The sequence below is a fragment of the Micropterus dolomieu genome, linkage group LG07 (genome assembly GCF_021292245.1).
Source record: "Micropterus dolomieu isolate WLL.071019.BEF.003 ecotype Adirondacks linkage group LG07, ASM2129224v1, whole genome shotgun sequence".
Lineage (NCBI taxonomy): Eukaryota > Metazoa > Chordata > Actinopteri > Centrarchiformes > Centrarchidae > Micropterus > Micropterus dolomieu.
The window spans coordinates 23,736,527-23,755,371 of record NC_060156.1 but is presented as its reverse complement, the minus strand read 5'-3'; the positions used below and the strand labels follow the sequence as shown (position 1 = coordinate 23,755,371).

General features: G+C 38.8%; 1 protein-coding gene across 1 annotated transcript in view; it reads left to right on the top strand.

Annotated features, from left to right (window-relative positions):
* LOC123973525 (mannosyl-oligosaccharide 1,2-alpha-mannosidase IB-like) overlaps window positions 1-18,845 on the top strand; it is a 31,699-nt gene that overhangs the window by 3,090 nt on the left and 9,764 nt on the right. The gene's annotated exons all lie outside the window — the stretch shown is intronic.

Here is an 18,845-nt window from a genome sequence, read left to right as displayed (position 1 = left end):
TTCCACTGTGCTGGACAAGTTTCATGCCCTGCTACCAAATGTTTTTCCCAACTGACTCAAGCAACAGTAAAAGGAATTCTCTTATTTACATGTCAATAATTTTTTTTAATTACTGACTATAAGTGAGCAAATCAGTACCGGAGTTTATTTTGTAATGTGTATACCACTACCTTTAATTTTCAGGATGGTCTAACAAAGTGGTAGCGACATATTCAAGAATCATGAAATGTTTGTTTAATTTCTTTCGAGATGTTTCTGAACTGTCAAGATAAACGGTTGAACAATTAGCACCAAAAAAAAAATGCACTTTCTGATTATTTGCATTTTGAATTGTGCTCTGAGGGTTTTTCAGAGCCTCTATTTTTTTTTTTTTTTTTTTATAAAAGCAGTTCACTACCTGCACACTGAAGGAAACAGTGAAGTGCAATTTTATTGGCCTAACCCATACACATATAAATCATGCTGCATCCTTACATGTGTAATATTTTGTGATGACTTGTGGCTGACATAAAATGTGAAAAATGCCAAACAGTAGGTGGAAAGGATCATTTTATTAGAAAGGTCTCCTCCATGCTGGTGTAGGAGGTCATTAGTTTTACTGAGTGCTGGGAAAGGTGTTAAAAGCAATTTCTCAAACAGTTTCACAGTGGGGACCATTGAGTGCTGCCTCCTTGTCCCCTGTGCTGCCTTTTCATTTTTCCTTCCTGAAAGCCTTGTAGAGCTTGAGATTTTTGCCTGCAGGAAATAACGTCATTATTGGTGTCCAGCGACTCGGAAGGAGCATACAGTATTGGACTCAGGTGGTGCTGCGTGTCATAGTCGGAACCACAAGGGTTTTTTGAAACATAAAGGTAGGAGGTTTGGGGATGTTCATGCTTCTCCAGAGGTGGCATTTTATAGCAGGGATGGGAAGGGATTCTGTGATTGCATACAAGAGCATCTGGAGCGAAACGTGACTAGGTTGCGTGTCAGGGAGCGTGATGCTGAATTTCTTCACAAGATACAGGTCTGTTTTCAAGTCACAGACAAAGTCCTTTGCACATTGCAAGCGAGCTGTCATTGTTCTTGGCTAATGCATCCATATTTGTTTAAATGATATACCTATAGTTTTTGGCACAGAAGTGTTCCTCGGGGGGGGGCAACAAAAGATAGTAGAAGGTATTTCTTCCTCTTTGATCAACAGAATAATGTTAAATAGGCTGGATCAGACTGATTTTATAGCCCCTTTCAGCTTTGTGATCTACTCCATGTATTTTTAATTGCAGCCAAAGCTCTCCACCTTGGAAGTTATGACAAGGGTATCATGGAATTCAGCCTTCAAAATAAAAAATAAATGAATATGGCTTTATTAAAATAGTATAACGAATTTAAGAGCATGTTCACTGAGTTCAGTTTTCAAGAATGCAACAAGACATAACAAATATCTCAATACATGATTGATTTTAGAGTTATGGGCCAAAGTGGCTTGTTAAAGTGAGATAAAAGAGGAAGCTACTGAGACTTCCCTGTGATGACAATTTTAGGTTTTGAGGAGTGAGAATAATACCCTTTGAGATACCTTTTAAATTAGTTTTATGCAAATTTAAAGTCTCAACAATACCCCCAGTGAATTTAACCTTAAGTAAGCGTTCATGTGATGTGAAATGTTTTTATTTCTTTCGCTGCTTATAGCAGCTTATGGAATTATTTTTTTTTTTTTACTATGGCTGCTTCAACTGTTCTTAAAATCATCATTGTGCATACATTGTGCTCCAGAGGACCGGGGTTCAAACAGCCCCTGGAAAATGAGGCGCGCTAGCATTTAAAGAGACCCCCAGGAGCACAGGCAGTCTCATAATAATTTCACCTTTTACTTTATTTGGCCACAGAAAACCCCACAGAACCAATTCTCTGTTCACAAGTTCATCCTGTTAATAGTCTTTAAGTATAAAAGCTTTTGAGAGCACAAACGTTATAATTCTATTTGCCATGGGGTAATCCACCTGTTCTCCTGAATTTGCGAGATATTGACAATAATTTAAAATGCCCAAGAATGTGGTTAAAGGGCTTTGCACACACTTGGCAGTACTGTACTACCTTCTCATTTTGTAGTTGACAATCTTTCTGGGTTATGGGTGTTTGTTTTTGTTTTTAAAAATTGAGGAATAATTGTAAGCAGCACATTTGGTAAGCAGTTGCATGTGCTTTGCTGTTTACTCTTGCTGATACGAGGTTTAGGGTTGTATCCTAAAGATGAGCTGTGTCTTAGAACATTTTAAATACATCATTATGATTATTGAACACATAGTATATGAGGGTAATCTTAGGCATAGGCATTCAATCATTCTGTCACATACTCACCCAATCTCCTGTCAAGCTTATCATGTTTACAACCAAGGAAACATTTTCTCTGGCTGTAAGCCTTTTCAAATCTGTATTGTATTTGTTGGCTTCTTGACTTTTTATGTGGTAGATACTCACTAGGAGCTTTTTTCCTTTTGTGACAAGCCAACAGATGGGTTGTGGGTTAAACTGGTTTTATTGGACACTTCTGGGGCTGACAAACTTTGGCAAAACATCATCCTACATTTGGGTCAACAAAGTTCAACCTTAAAACAAAAAATCCACTACAACTAACTTTTAATGCTCTGCTGAGGGAGTTATGTATACCTTGGCTGCATATGATTGTTATAAGGATGTAGAGCCACTTATGAGGTAAACTGAAATTGAACACCTGTCTCGAGCACCAGAAATCACTTGGATGCAAAGCTCTGTACAACTTGACGTGGTTTTGTTTTGGTCCGAGTCAAACAATATAGGAGTAGCTAGGAGCAGTACTCTTCATCTGAGAGGGTGACAAGTTGACATGTCGACAGAAGCAGTGACATTTCTGCTGCAGAATAAGTATAGACGGGTACAGTATGGATGGGAAGGAAAATCCACTTAGGTGTCCACTTATCCAGCTCATTACATGATCTGACATTATGCATTATATTTAGTTATACATTTAAGTGTAGACTGAACACTATATTTTGAGAGAGGCAGTTGGTCTTGCAGAACATAAATAATTATGCCTCCAGACTACCATGCTGTAATGAATGACCAAGGCAAGTGCATGTTAAGAAACTTTATTGCTTTCTGTGCTGGGTGATAATTTTATACAGTTTGACGACTTTCAGTGATATTGTATGTTATTTATTTTTCTGCACAAATTGAGTTATACAGATTTTACAGATGTTGAAGTTTTGTCTGGTGCACAACAGTGAAACACAGTTGTAATGTTATTTACATCATTACGTCAACTATTTTATTTTGCTTGCATTAGTCGATTGACGGTGGGGGAAAAAAAACAGTTTTGAGATTGATTGTTGGTTTAACTAATTTTTCAAGCAAAAATGCCAAACATTCACTAGCTCCAACTACTCCAATGTGAGGATTTACTGCTTTTCTGTGTTTTACATAATTATAGACTGAAGATCTTTGGATTTTGGTCACCAAAGCTGTCACCTTGGGCTGCAGACTAATTGACCCTATATTTGCCTGAATGTGATGTTTCTATGTTGGAAAATTTTTTATTTATAGAATATCAACCGTATCACGCAGTGTTACATTGCAGTTGGCCTGAAAATCCAAATCCTATATAAAGTGTTGCTTCTTGTATTCTCTGGCAACAGATACATGTCCATTTAGACTTCGACCTGCCAAGTGAAGATCTCTTTATTGTGTTATTCTGTCTGAGTTTGGAAATGACGACATGAGCATTCATCAGCTGGGTGCTTGCCAAAGTGCCCAGTAGGTTTGACAGGGTCGCCATCTGCCACCAAAATTAACCACAATTTTGTTGTGTGATTGTGCTTTTTTGAGAATATATAGTTTTCAGTTAGTGATGCGTAATCTTGAGGAAAAATGGACTCGATTTTACGTGTGTGTTTTATTAGGACATCGCTCTAGCACAGGGAAAATGTGCAGTTTCAATGTGATGAAGTTTTTCTCTGCCGTGCAGCTTCATTTGTAGGCCAGGGATTTGATATAGCACTGAAGTACCAATTTTAGGATTCTGTCTGGATCATCTTCACAACCGAGGGGAACGAACAGCCTCTTGCAGTTTAGTGATTGCTCAAGTCAATACTGCAATATCCTGTTTTCTGAATGATTATTTTGCTCCACGGTCCAGTAAATATCACATCATCTACCAATGGCTCTTCCAGTGGCTGAGTGAACTTGCCTGGGCATCTGCATCAGTGTGAATAGCTCATGCGAGATGTAATAGTTCTCTGCTCCTTCCGGTTCTCTTTTATTAAATGCTGTCTGAAAAATAATAAGATGCTGATGGAGACTTATCCCCTCACATCATATGGCTTCCCACAACGCTTGGCTTCTGGCAAGAAAGACTCTGGAAGCCCAGACTTCATGCTAGCCTATTAGATGACCAAATTGAGCAATGTGGCTTTGAGCTGTTCAGAATTTGATACTAGAAAAGGAGTTAAACTGTTTTTTTTATAAATAAAAGCTGATGGCACTTTCGCTTTAGTAGGTCATTTGATATCACTGTCAGTGAACATTTTGTGAGCGAGCATCCCCATCGGCAGAGACAACCATTGCTGATGACACACAGAGTCAAGATATTAATGTGCTTCTGCAGTTTCTGTCCATCCATGGTACTGGAACATTAAGTAGTATCGTTCAGCATCTGCTTCTGTAGCGTTCATACCCATATCGCCAGTATGGGTTCAGTTTTCTGCTGCGATGACCCGTGTTTTAAGCGTGTGCACTGTGGCGTTGTTTCTTCTAATGCGATGAGAAGCATTCGCCAAGTGAGTCACGTAATGTTCAAGCACAGTCAAAGGTGGAGGAAAATGAACAAGCGCAACCTTTTCACTCCGCTCCCCTCTCATAATGGAGTATAGTGCTGTGACCACAAGTAGCCTGGTTTTACCACTTATTGCCTTGCCAGTTATGGTTAGGGTTGCGGGGCCACAGCTTTGCATTTGCACTCTGATATGGTCATAAATCAGCATCAAAGCCCCACAGATCATATTTAAGGCCTGGGCTAACATCAAAGTGCAGCTATGTATCATGTTTAGTGTGATCTTATATATCATTTCTGTGTGTTCACGCTTCATCCGCATGTCAGATGCAAAGTAAATCTAGGTTGGGGTGTGTTTGCATCTGGTATTTCTCTATCTGGAAGAGCCCCTGTGCTAATAAAGGAGGGCCAGCTTATGTGTGCACCTTGCCCCATCATGCACACATACTGTCAAGCTTGTTCATGCTGAGAAGAATACCAAGGCGCTGGAGTCTCATGAAACCATCCACACTACTTTGTAGATTGAACAGGGGAATGGCTATTTGATACTGGCCTGTGTTGTTCAGATCAAATGGAGGAGTGAATGTACCTCACCTACATAAAGGAGGCTATTTACACACCCATCACCACTGTTGAGCTGTTTTTAATTTTACGTCTAAAGCCAGGCGATGGTGCACGACGTGTCAAGCTTGAGGCTGGATTTTTGTGAACCTAAAATGGGTCTTTAAAGGATAACATCACTGCAGTTTTAGCTTTGTCCCATCATCACGGTTGCTTTTAAAAAGTCTAACCATAGAGCTGCAGTCTGAAGGCCTGAAGCTACAGGTTTATTTTCCATGAAAAGGCACCTGTTGTTTACCAGAAAATAGTTTAATAATATCATACCTCTGCCTTGGCACATAATGTTTACTCTTATCATGTTAAACACCATGTAAATGCTGCTAGGCCTGATAGCTGCAGTCCTGCGAGCATCATCTCCATACCCTCATTTTTGGTTCACTATAGTTCATTGGAAAGACCATGAAGCAAATATATTTTCACCGCTGGGCTGGAAAACTATAAAATGCATAGTTGTTATTTTTTTGCTGTTGGACCTGACAGCTAGAGTTCTAGCAGAGTATAGTCCCCCCAAATGATTTGCTTGGTTGCTTGCCCAAATGGCTGGCAGGGTACTTCATCCTGGTGGTGTTTTACTGTATTTTTCAAAAGTAGTGTTCACTGCAGTAGTTTCTGACTTGCGGCAAGTGTGTTGATTTCCAATAACTCAACTTTGCCAACAAATGGCCACAAATTGTCACTTCTTGTCAAAACATTTGGATTAAAAATGTTTATTAATTTTACTGACTGTCTTTAGATGTCTCCCTCTAAACAGATCCTCTTAGAGAATAGGAGGTACAATTTTAAAAAGAGGCAAAAACCACAATTACCCGCAAGGCCCTTTTCTAATTTTACCAGTCCTTCTTACTCTGCCTGTTTAAACTCTTGGTTCTGTTGGTGTCAGAATAGATATCACTGAATGCAGAATAAGATATCAATACAAATTCATCTTTCAGATCCATGTTCGTAGTAATTTCACTAGGACTGATCCCAATTAATTTGTCTGTTGTCAGTAGATTTCATCTCGTACAGTTGGTATTAGAGCGAGCAGCCGGCAGAAAGAGGAGTGGACTTCCATCAAGCATAATCTCCTCATTAACACTGCTGCTTTCTATCAGATCTGCTCTCTGTGCGTCTCATTTCCTGTCTTTCTTTCTGTTGTTTTGTTTCTATCTTTTTCATGTGATCATGATGTTGTCCGCTCTGAAGAACACAGCTGCAGCCTCTCAGATTGGCCCAACAGCAGTGTGTGTGTGTGTGTGTGTGTGTGTGTGTGTGTGTGTGTGTGTGTGAGAGTGAGAAAGAGAGCGAGGAGCTAGAGTGCACGTCTTTGTGTCTGGTCTGTGAACCAGGGTTTCTACTCGTGCTTACATTTCAGAGGCTTTGCCTCGGTACAGGTTTTCCTTTTTCTGTGTTGTAATGCCAAAAGAATAAAGTTTCAAGTTTTACTGACTAGCAAGACAGTAAAATCACCTGTTGGAGCAATCAGTTCAAATAAAAGCTTGGATACATTTAACTCTTCGTGACACATGGTTTAGCACCTCTATTGGCTATAGATTTCAATACTGACTGACTTGTATCCTCAGCACCGAGTATCAAAAACTGTCACTGTTCTAAAGTTGGAATTGATCAGATATGAATCAATTTAAATCACAATTGACTTTCTTTTACACTGTAATTATTTATTTAATAATACAGTGTAAATCAGAAGCCAAAAAGATAAAATATTTGTCATTAGAGGAAGAGACAACACACACACACACACACACACACACACACACACACACACACACACACACACACACACACACACACACACACACACACACACACACACACACAGAAAACCTGTAGTGCAGGATCTTAGACCTCACACAGGCCCCCAGAATGAACAAGGCTCTTAACTAGGGCTGTGCAATTAATCAAAATCTAATCACAATTTCAATTTTGGCTTCCAACGATTATAAAAACAAGTTAATCGAATTAAAACGATTATTGTTTATTTATTCTCAAAGCTAGGCTAACTAAGTGATTATTTCCAAATCTTTTAACTTTGTTATGGCAAGGCTAGCAGGACTAAGAAAGGGAGGAGTTAAATAAAAGAGGAGTATCTATTGCAGGGTTAAAGGGATCAGATATTGAGCAGGAGAAGAGCGAGGCAGAGTGAAAATGGATGCGTGCTGAACTGGGTTGATGGCTGCTGTGTGGAGGAGGGGGAACCATAGCTGAGAGCCCAGAGTGAGAGAGTCTGATCAGAGCAGAATCCAGGAGTAGTTTAGCTGGGCGGGGGTCCAAGCGGAGGGCAGACCGGTATTTCCGGTAGTGGAACTAAATCTAACACGTTATTATGCAAAATTCACTTTTAACTTTTATTATAGCACATTAAAATGCTCTTCTTGTACATTCAGCCTAATATAATTATTTAAATGTCTTCATTATGTTGTTGATTGTTTTTTTTTTTTTTTTTATCATACCTACAGTTGATTAATTTTAAAATGTAGGAAATTTGACTGGTTTTGATCTATAATGAAATGAAGCAATTGTAAAAATGAATAAACGCCATAACTTCCACACTACAGCTTTCATCACTCAGTTTAAAATACTCCCACACAGCTGAGGACTTCATTTTGTTTTCCCTTTGACGTGAACTGGAGCGTTACGTTCACTGCTGTCGGCGGAGGTCAGACGCCTGGAAAAAACCACTCAATAATCGGATCTCAAAATTGAAAATCAAATGTGTACTCAACTGTTGAATATTCGGGTCCTACCCTACTAGTAGCCATTATTAGCTTAAGGCCTACGGCATTTTACACTGCAGATATGAGCCTAGCAGATTTTTCTCTATCTCTCCTCTTTTATACTCACATCACGCAAAGGATTTAACTAAATTACAATAACTTAAATACAGTAACATGATACCTAACAACATGCTTTCAGGTCTTGACCTGTTTAAATCTTTGATGTTATGTTGTGCACTGACAAAACCTTACTGTGTCTTATGTGCATGGCTGTAAGGTCCACCACAAGGTCTACATCCTCTGCTTTTAAAAGAGTTTGCATGAAACTTAGTGTTTAGTCACTGAGTAAAAGAATCCTAAAGCCTAAATCACACAGTACAAGTGAATCACCGCATCCCCCAACGATTAAGACAAAAGACAACGATATTAAGGATCAACACTGTAAAGCTGGGTAGGCCTCTATTCATTATTACAATCATTAAAAAGCAGAACAGTAGGGCTTCATTACGTTACATTCAGTTGGAAGTTAGCTAGCGTTAGCAAACATCACATTAGGAACGATCCGCAGCAGACATTTTTCTGGATTTATTTTAGGTTTTGGAAAAAGAATAAATCGTACTCCTTTTAAAATCTCAGGGTAGCTGCTGTAACTACTACAAGTACCCCAGGAACAACGTTTGACCATATCTTGGAAAAATACGGCAGAAGAAAGCTAGAAAATGACTCTTTTTGCATTAGAGTGAATAGAGCGCAACCATAAAAGTAGTTAGAGCGAGTCCTATACTGCGCTGTAATTGGCTAGCTGTGTATTCAGGGCGTGGCTTAGCGAAGGGTCAATTTCCCAAAAAACTAAGATGGAGAAAGACAAACATTTCATGGTCTGGTCTTATATTTTGATATTATATTTGCAGTATAAAGAGTATATTTTTAATGTTAATTGATATACTATGTACATACAAATGAAGATGTAATTCAACAATAATGATTTGTGCATTTAAGTTTAGTTTATTGCATTAAATTTATGAAAATAATGAGGCAGAAAGTGACCCAGAACAGAGAGGAATAAGCAGGAAAATGTCAGCGCTGCATCATTATATCTCCAGAAGGTCATCCTTGCAGATAACTATATGTGTTGTTGTGTGGGCACAATTCATTATCTGCGGTTAGTCACAAGGCCCTGCCATATTTCCCACACACCAGAGATAATATCAGATTTCAGTCAGTTAAAAAAAGAAAAGAAAAAAAATCAAAAGATACAACAAGATGCGAGTTACAGAAAAATAGACACATGATATATAAACACAAAAAATACTGCTGTGCTGGATTTATTTCAACAGAAAATTGTTGGTGGAAAACTGCTAACCTTACTACATGTGTCAATTGGTGTGCTGTTGCAGTTTTATAAAAAGTTGTGCCTTTTTGCAATAACCATCATCCAGAAGATGTTGAGACTTTTAACTTCCAGGAGATCGGGCAGAACTGCATTGGAACAAACCGAGGCTTTGATGATGGAAAATACATTGGTTAGCAGTCATATTAGTGCAACAGAAGGTTAAGAGTTATCGTACATACCTTCTCTGAATAGAGATAAGGAATACAGTATTTTATCACATTTCTTGCCATGAAATAGTTTTATTAATTAAGGGATATGGTTGAAAATGGCAAAGAATCTCAAATTTTCAAATTTTGTCAAAATAAATGTAAGAACAGGAACATTAGAGTAAAAAATAAAATATAATACTAAACAACAATGACAACACTGTAATTGATTTTAGCAGGATTTCCTGACTTACTAAGATTATTAAAAAAACAATTGCTTCTACAGTCAAGACCATTCGTATGTCTAGGCTTGACTCAATGAGTGGTATCACCTGACCTTTACAGTGATTTTACCAGTGCAACTTTCCTCACACTGTCGCTACTGTCATTTAACTATGTAGAGAAAACACAGATCATTTAGCAATCCATGCGGCTGCAGCACCTTTTATGATAAATGGCACAGTGAAAACAAAAAGTGAAAATTAGAATGGGAGAGCTTGAATTAAACAGTGATAGATGTTATAATTTCAACTTGGTTATGGTTGACAATGGTGGTACTTCAAATGTAGTCAGGCAGGTCGGGCTGGTGAAAGCTGGATGTTTGTGATACTTTACAATGAGCTAATCAGAGCTAAAATGTAGAAAATATGGATTAAAAATGGGCTTACTAGGGATGGGTATCGCTACTTGATACCTTTATGGGATCGACCGAAACAGCCCATTGAGTAGAATCTAAATGTCTCCGGTCAAACCAGTACTTCAATCGATACTTTGTGTAACCAGATCCCGGCAGAAAATTACTATTTGTATGGTTGGTTTGGAGCCAAACACACAAGCAACACACCAAAAGAAAGAGAACAGCACGCTTTTTTTTTTCTCCTTATGTGCCTGCACCATAAACTGTATTTAAAAAAAAAAGGAACGCGCCAAGTCCATGCTGATTTTAACAGCCCCTCCACCTTCGGCTACGGTCTCCGGTCTTCCTCACTAAAAGTGTACGTGCGCCCAAAAGTCAAAAATGGCGTACGCCCAAAAATATTAACTTATAAAACCGTGCGCTCATCTGTAAGCAAGTTCCCTTTATAAATCACAATCAACTTGAAATGTGGCGCATGTGAGGGAGCTCCATGTCTGACCCTTAAACGGCCATAGATGCCTATAAATGGTCAGTGAAATGCCCCTCATTAATATTAATACATCCTGACTGCAGGACGAAAAGGAGGCAAATTCTGATTGAAAAGCTATAAAACGAAATTTAACTCGGTGTGACACTGACATTCATTTTTGTGAAGCTGAAGCATGTTGTTTGGTGGGTAAAAAACTTTCACGAAAAGCTTGTGCACCGGAGGAAAGGGGGCACCGGAGCTCCACCCCTTTATAATCCACCTGCAGGAAGGGGCTTCCCTCACATACACGCAAGACGGGATGACCCAGGTACTAATTTGGATTCCCCCGTTGGGAAAGAGACAGTTGTGTTTAAACATTTATTAAGGCTACACAAACAGTCCACTCACTTAACGAGGCCGAAAGAAATACAACTTGTTTTATGGGACATAAGCGGTACACTTAAAAATCTACTTAATAAATAGTGTTGTATTTTCTATGAGGTGTTTTTACAAGCGGCGCATCACATCCCTACCCTGGCACACAGCGTTTGGCTCGATAAGGCAACGAACATATACAAACAATATATGAAACGATGCACTCGTATTTGCTCGACTGACGCACTGAAAACAGCATCAATTTAAATGTAATTTGTCTTCCTGTTCACGCAAGAATTAATTGCACTGTATGCAAGTAACCTGCTAATTAATATGAGTCCTGATTAAACTGTTCAACATATTTGAGGGGCTCTTTTGGAGAAACTGATATCTCCGTTTGTGTTTATTATCCTATATCTGATTCTTTTTCTGTGCTCTGCAAAGGCCTATTCATTTCAAACGGTTTGATCCGTCTGCTATGCGAGTCGCCGTTTCTCATTTCCCCAGTTTATGTACACATGCCTCAGAGTTTGCATGGAGGGCCGAACATTCTCCTGTTAAGTTTGTTTTTTATCACAATCTTTGCTTGGAAAGTGGCACCGTTTATAAATGAGGCCCCATGAGTTTGTAACTAAATTAAATTTATCATGCATAATCATGCACATTTAAAGAGGTTACTTACCTTTACAAAAGACACAAAAAGGAGGGTAGACTAAATCATGCCTGCATGTATGTTAAAAGTTGATCTACAGCAGAAACCTGAACGCAACACAGAATGCCTGAGAGCCTTACAGCATTATATTCTGTTATATTTTGTATCGTCACCTCAACTGCCACCTGAATTTCATGTTTCCCTTTTCAAAACTAAAACATTCTTAAAAATAGCATTAAAATCTCGTCTTGTTTTGATCTTATGAACCCAATCTCATGTGTAGTCTCCTCTCGTGCGCTTAGTGTCTCGTCACACCCCTGGTATTGACCCTAAAACCAGCACAATATTCACTGCAGCTCCTGAGATTGAATTGTTGAACCATTTCTGGCCTCTGATTACCTTGTAACTCCCAGGAAAGAAATGAAGGAAAGTGGGAGGTGGGAATGGAGGGTGGATGTTTTCCGGACAGAGAAATTAAGGATTATGATGTAGAGGATTTGTGCTAATACGATCAGTGTATTATTACAAATTATTTGAAAGAATAAACAAGAAAGTACAAGTAAGTGTCGCACCTTATTTGTGTAAGAGAGAAATATGTGTGAAACAAATCACACACAATCAAGTGCCCATTGGGAGTGTGCCTCACTCTGTCTCACTCCGTCTCCCATCTCTCTGGAGTGCAGTATTGACAAAACCTCTTGGAAGCAGAAAAAAAAGTGTCACTTGTTTGAATTGGTTTGCAGGAGTGCAGCACCCCAGTAGATTTTTAGTGACAGATGGACAAGGAGAGACACTGCCCAAAAAAAGAGACAAAATCAAGAACAAGAAAGTGGAAAGAGAATCGGAAAGAGCGAGAGAGATCGAGAGGCAGTACTCGGGGACAATATGACCATGGTTAATTACAAAGCTTCTCACCAAATCCCATCCCTGCCAAAAACTGGAGCTGCAGCCTTTCTCCACAATGGCTCCCTGTCAGTCAAAGAAATGGGATGAAAGAGAGATCGCTCAACGCCAAATTAAGAATTGGCCCTCAGGTTTCCGAGGCTTGAATTTTGAATAAACCTTTCTGAATTCACAGGCAAATTCAGCCCCTTTTCTCCATAAGCAGCACAATCACACAAGCTGTATCGAGCCACACGGGCCCGATAATGAATGTGCCTTGTACCAGAGCTGTACCACGCCGGCTGTTGGATTTATGATTGGCCTGAGGATGGGAAATGGGATCTCTGTTCTTACGGTTTTTTCTCTTAGTATCATGACTCTTGTGAAAACCTTTGAGGCAACGAAGCTCCGCAGAAATGCCTGCATGATTGTGAATTTGGAAAATAACAGTTAAGTGCCACAATTTTAGCTTTACATTGTGTCAGTTATTAGTTAGTCAACAGTTTTGGGAATAAAGCTTTTCTTCATCTACATCTGTCGCCAAAACAGCTGATGATTGTTTAATTTATTTAATTAACATTCATAATTGTTTATATTGTGATTATAAAGAACTGACTGTGCTACTATATCACCATAAAAAGAAAACGATCGTGTTGATGTTCATCGTAGGCAAAGTATCTTTGCAGCAGCAAGAAGTTACAACATATAACCAGCTAAAAAGCTCCTTGCTGCAGCTTGGGGAGTGGAGGCAGAGGCTGCAGATGCTCCATAGCTCACCATTAAGATAGCAGAATTCAGTTTGGTTTCCATTTTGCCCTCTAATGCCACTTTCAGCTTGTTTAGGCTCAACCCTACAACCATCCTTACGTTTTAGTTGACTATAAACAGCAAAACTATAGTGATGGAGAGAAAACTGTTGACAAAATTGCTCTTGTCCATAGTTTTTATCAGGGCAAAATGGGATAATGGGAGCATCTTTAAGGATATTCTTCTCTAGTGATTCGGTGATTGAACCTCTCAATCATCCGGCTCTTTTTCTACACTTGGATAAACCTTATCTGGCTGGGCAGCAACCAACCAGGCTTAGGGCTTATTAGTTTTATGGCCAGCCTGTACTAGCTGCAGGAGATGGACTCCTGTGTTTGGTATGAACACATTAGTCAGCCAGTCATGATGTAGGTCAGGGCTGGATGTGAACATGGGTACAGACCGAGAGCTGTCTGGGCTCAGGTGTTCACCGGAAACATAGGGCAAGAAAGATGAGTGGATTATGAATGTTTTTCTACGCATACAGTATGTAAGCGATAAGGGAAAACAAAACAAGGACATCTCTCCTCTGTGAGAGAGGCTATTAGCTATTAAAGATAATGAGGATTGTGTACTGTAGTGTAGTATAGTATATGTAAATGGTAATCCAGCTTGGTACGGTTAGTCCATTTGGGGTTTGTTTTTTTATTTTTGAAAGCAGCCATAACAGGAAAATAACTGATCACTAATTGTTACACAGAACACTTGACAAGTGGGAGGAAGGAGTCATGGACGAATAATGGAAAGGGACAAAGGAGGAGGGGTGCTAGGATAATACAAAGATAGAGGAATTACGAGCAGGAGAAACAAGAACAGGAGAAAAAAAGGAGTTGAATATATTCAAGTCACAGAGAGGCTGTCGCTAGTAGGAGGAGGTTGTTAGGGCTGAGAAATAATTGAAAGAATAAGAGAGAGGATGCCATAACACACCCACAGTTAAGCTTGGGAGAGCCGTTACACATACAGAAATGCAGCTTCCATTTGAGCCAAGTGGGTCATGGGGAAAAAAAAATAGGACATTGAAACTGTCTTGATAGTTCATGTTGAAGGGAACCCCGGGAGCTTCAGCTCACAAGAAACAAAAACAGCTGCCTTACCAACATCCAACGTGGTCCTCTTCTCTCCACTTATGGTTTTTATGGGCTCACAGGAGGCAGACTTGTCCACATCGCAGGAAACTCCGGAGGACAGTTTCCATGAGAGCTCTTGCTTGACATTAAGCAAACACTCACATGTTAGAGATGGACTGTGGAGACACTTCCCAGCAGAAAAATGATGAGATTCTTGACATGAATTGCACTCACACAGGGATAACCTTTATCTAAGCCCACCTTTGTCCACTTGTCCTGAGTTGGATGTGTATAGTAGCAATGTTTCTGTTGGCCTTCCTTAGTGCTACACTTAATAGGCCTTCATTAGTACTACAGATTGTTTGTAATGAGAGAGCAGCAAAATGTGTTTCACCTCCTCATTTTCACCTCCTTGGAGACATTAAGAAACACGCTTCTTAACAAACGGACTTGAATGCAGTTTTTTTTTCTCGGGTTTGCAGAATGGAATTCAAATTAGGCTGCTGTGTGTAGCAGTGATTGACAGGTGAGCATTTATTATGGACAGTTATCATAATTAATCACTTTGAATAGCTAATCACTGTTTGTGGTGCCAGTTTATTAAATGTGCACATTGTCATATTAGTCGATCTAAATTAGTCAGCCAGTCGTTAATCTAATCTGGACAAGCTTGGCTGGGAATGCATGAAGGTGGCCTTGGATGTTTCAGCTGACATTGTCATTTTAAAATAGCACTACTACATTAAAGAAGGTAGCTCAAAGGAAATGTCTTGTCGGTTCAAATTATAGGTCTGCACAATTAATCTAATCGCAATCTTGATGTTGTCATGTGTGATTGTATAACCACAAAAAGTGTGCGATTTAATAAAACAGAAAAAGTGTGTGTGACGAGTTGCAGTCTGCTTATTATCCCCGCCCACACCGGGCTCTCGCATGTGCCTCTACAAAAAGATGGACCTTTTGTGCAATCAGAAAAATTATTTATGAGCAGTGTGCGAGTAACGTTTTAAGACAACAACCTATCGTAAACCCCCCCTCCCCGCCCCGCCGCTAAATGTTCAAAACATAGTCCGACTCGCTCTGTGACAGAGACAGAGAGACGACGGCGACAGCTGAAGCGGTAAGACAGTAGAAAACTGTGAGAAGATGAGGAAGGTTTGGGTTTGGCTCGCTGCCATTTAACGTTAGCTGTATCGGTGCCTTTTGTTGTTCAACATGTTCAACTTTTCTTAAAGCCAATGTGCCTGTCAGTTTCACGTTTCATCAACTGACCAATCACAGCCAGATGGGGCGGGGCATTCTAAAAAGGTTTGACGTAATAGCAAACTTTCAAATGTTAGTGCTTAGCATTTACAAATTGGAGACCAATGTAGAGCCTTTTGCTAAATAAATTACAAGAAAACACAGAAATGAAACTGCTGTAACTGGATTTGATATTAAACTAGTGGTAAAATAGTATACTATTATATGAAATTATAATGAATAGAGTAATTAATATAAGCTATTATTGTTATACTAACTATACTATTAACTGAACATTATACTCTTTAACGTTATAGTATTATACTAATACACTCATGTATATTAGTTCTTCCGCCAGGTTTTGGATGGAGCCTCTGCAGTGGACAGATGTAGATTTAGCCAGTATGCTAATAATTGCTCCTTCTAGCTTCCTCCTCCAAAGAGCAACACGCTCCCTTGTTTTACATCTGTTTCACTAGTTATTGTTATTAATATTGTTTATTGTTTAACTTTGTTAAGAAAGTTGATAAAAACACATTTCAAAACGTCAGTTTTTTTGTGCATTTTCCTTGATAATCAAGCAGGTAGACTCATATAGTACCATTTGTTCCATTATAATCGAATCGCAATCAAAATATTGTCCACAATAATCGCAGTATGACCTTTTCTCCAAATCGTGCAGCACTATTCACATACCTGTCTTGATCACCTAAAGGGTAACTATAGAATTTTTTTAACTTTGACTTTATGTTCTCAAGTTTTTGTGTCTATGTGACTAATTGTGACTACATTTTTTTAAATTGGTCCAGTATCGTGCGAGCGCTCTGCAGTTTGCCGCAGCGAAACAGGGCTGAAATGTAATCCTTGCGGGCAATTTCGCCCCCTCAAAGTTTCTGACAACATAATGGAAAGGATCCCTACAGAGGTAGACTTGTTTGAAAGAGTAAGATCATTTTTTTTAACTGGAAAGCTGCTATATTGCTCTTGTGTAAGCCACCAGTCTCCCTTGACATAATTAGTAATTTTAATCTGGTCTGCCACTGCCTCAATTAGTAAAGACAACAGAGTCACACAGTTACCCAAACAAGCTAATCGAACGAGGCAGCTGTAGTCCAACAACTCCTGTGTTCTGTGAGGTAAAATTACTGTTTTTATCAGTGGAATCTGGTGGCTTTGCTGAGAGCCATATAGTGGTTTCTGGTTAAACAACAAAAGCTCTTTCTTTGTAGGGATCCTTTCCACAATGTTGTCAGACACTTCACAATCCAAGCCCTGTCAGTGGAAAAAGCAAGCACTTTAGTGGAAGTACTTTTAGGGCTGGGCGATATGGGCAAAAATGTTCAATATCATGATCAATAATTATCACGATAAATGTCAAATCATTATTTCTTTCAAGTTTAAAGGCAGATTTGTGCTCCTGAGTGAAAATTGAAGAAACCAGATGGTTAGTTGTGTGGTAAAACTTTTCTTTATGGTCATCGTGACAAACACTTGATGCCAAACAGCAAATCACTTCACAAATCTGAGGTGAGACATTTAAAACAATAATGATAAAAAAAATTCTTTCAAAAAATATGATTAGTAAATCTTTTTTTCAGTCCTTTTTCCTCAACAAAACAAGTATCTTAATAGAAATATTAAGTGCAAATTAATTTGTGATGAATTAGATCATATCATTTATTGATATTAAATTGAGCATTTGTTATATTGTTGTTAAGTCATATATACACATAAAAAGATGGGAAAATAAGGTCTAGGTTGAAAAAATACTGAAGTTGCCCTTTTAACATTACAATTGCTTCCATAAAATTGTAATCTGGTTTTTGAATTATTCATTGAATTTGTTTTTAAGCATCTGGTAATTTTCTTACATCTAGGACTAATGTTACACCTCAACAGCAGACATTTATAGGGCTAGCACAAGAGGTAAATTACAGTGAATTATTTGTTTGAGAGTTACCTGGGGGATGTTGGAGTGGTCTGCGTTTTCAGGCATTAACCTCAGGGAAAAAAACAAAAAAACACATCTTCTAAATGGATTGTGATGCCTGTGAGGTCTTTGCACGCTTTTGCTCCATCCTAATTTCCATCTGCTGAGTGGTGGACACCGATTAGCCTGCAGATCACCTCTCAGCATTTTTAAAACGCCTATCCTCACCCCTTGTCTTTATTCATATATTTTCCTTTCAAGGGTTGATCTGGGTGTTGATGTGTGCAGATGGCACCAAGACCACTCCACTGTATCTTTGCACACCAAAGAGTGAATGAGAGTGAAGTGGTGAGCCACAATTGTGAAACCACTGATGAGCTCTAAGATATCAGTGGCTGGGTTTTTTTTTTTTCATAGGTTTGTCAATGAGATGAGCACTACAGGGAGGCTTAAAGTATTTAGCAGAGGCCTTGACTCCTGTACACCAGCCTTTGTGATCCTCCTGGGACATGTTATTCTATGTGTTTCTATAAGGTTTAACGTTTTCATGCTATGTGGTAGTTTATCTTTTAACAAAAGCAATTAAAGCCTATTTACTAATTGACTTGATGTGATTGAGGTGATTAACTTGCTGATTGTTGTGGAAGTACTATATTCTTTGGGGAACTTGCAGTATTACCATAATGTGATAATGATAGTATACAGTACCTCTAAAATGTGAAGGAAATAAAATAATTCATCTATAAGCGTTTTTGTCTGGCCTTGTGAGCCCGGTTGAAGAGGGGGAAAAAAATACCATAAGGGACAAGTTGCTGCTGCTCTTGTTTATGAGGGACCCCACAATGCTTATCTAAATTTGCATTTTAATTTAATATAAAGATAGCTATTCCTTTGAATACTACTTGCATTCTGCTATGTCTTGTTGAACACATGTAAGATTTGTTTGTTTAGATGTAAATATCTTCAATTCATTGTAATGTGGTAAATTTAATAAACCTTTTGTAGCTGTTTTTTGTTGCCTCTCCCAATAGGTGGTGCTGGTGAATCAACTAAGCAATACTAGGGTTAAAATATTTTAAATGATTGATTAGTAAAATGCGTTGACACAAATTGTTTGCGTC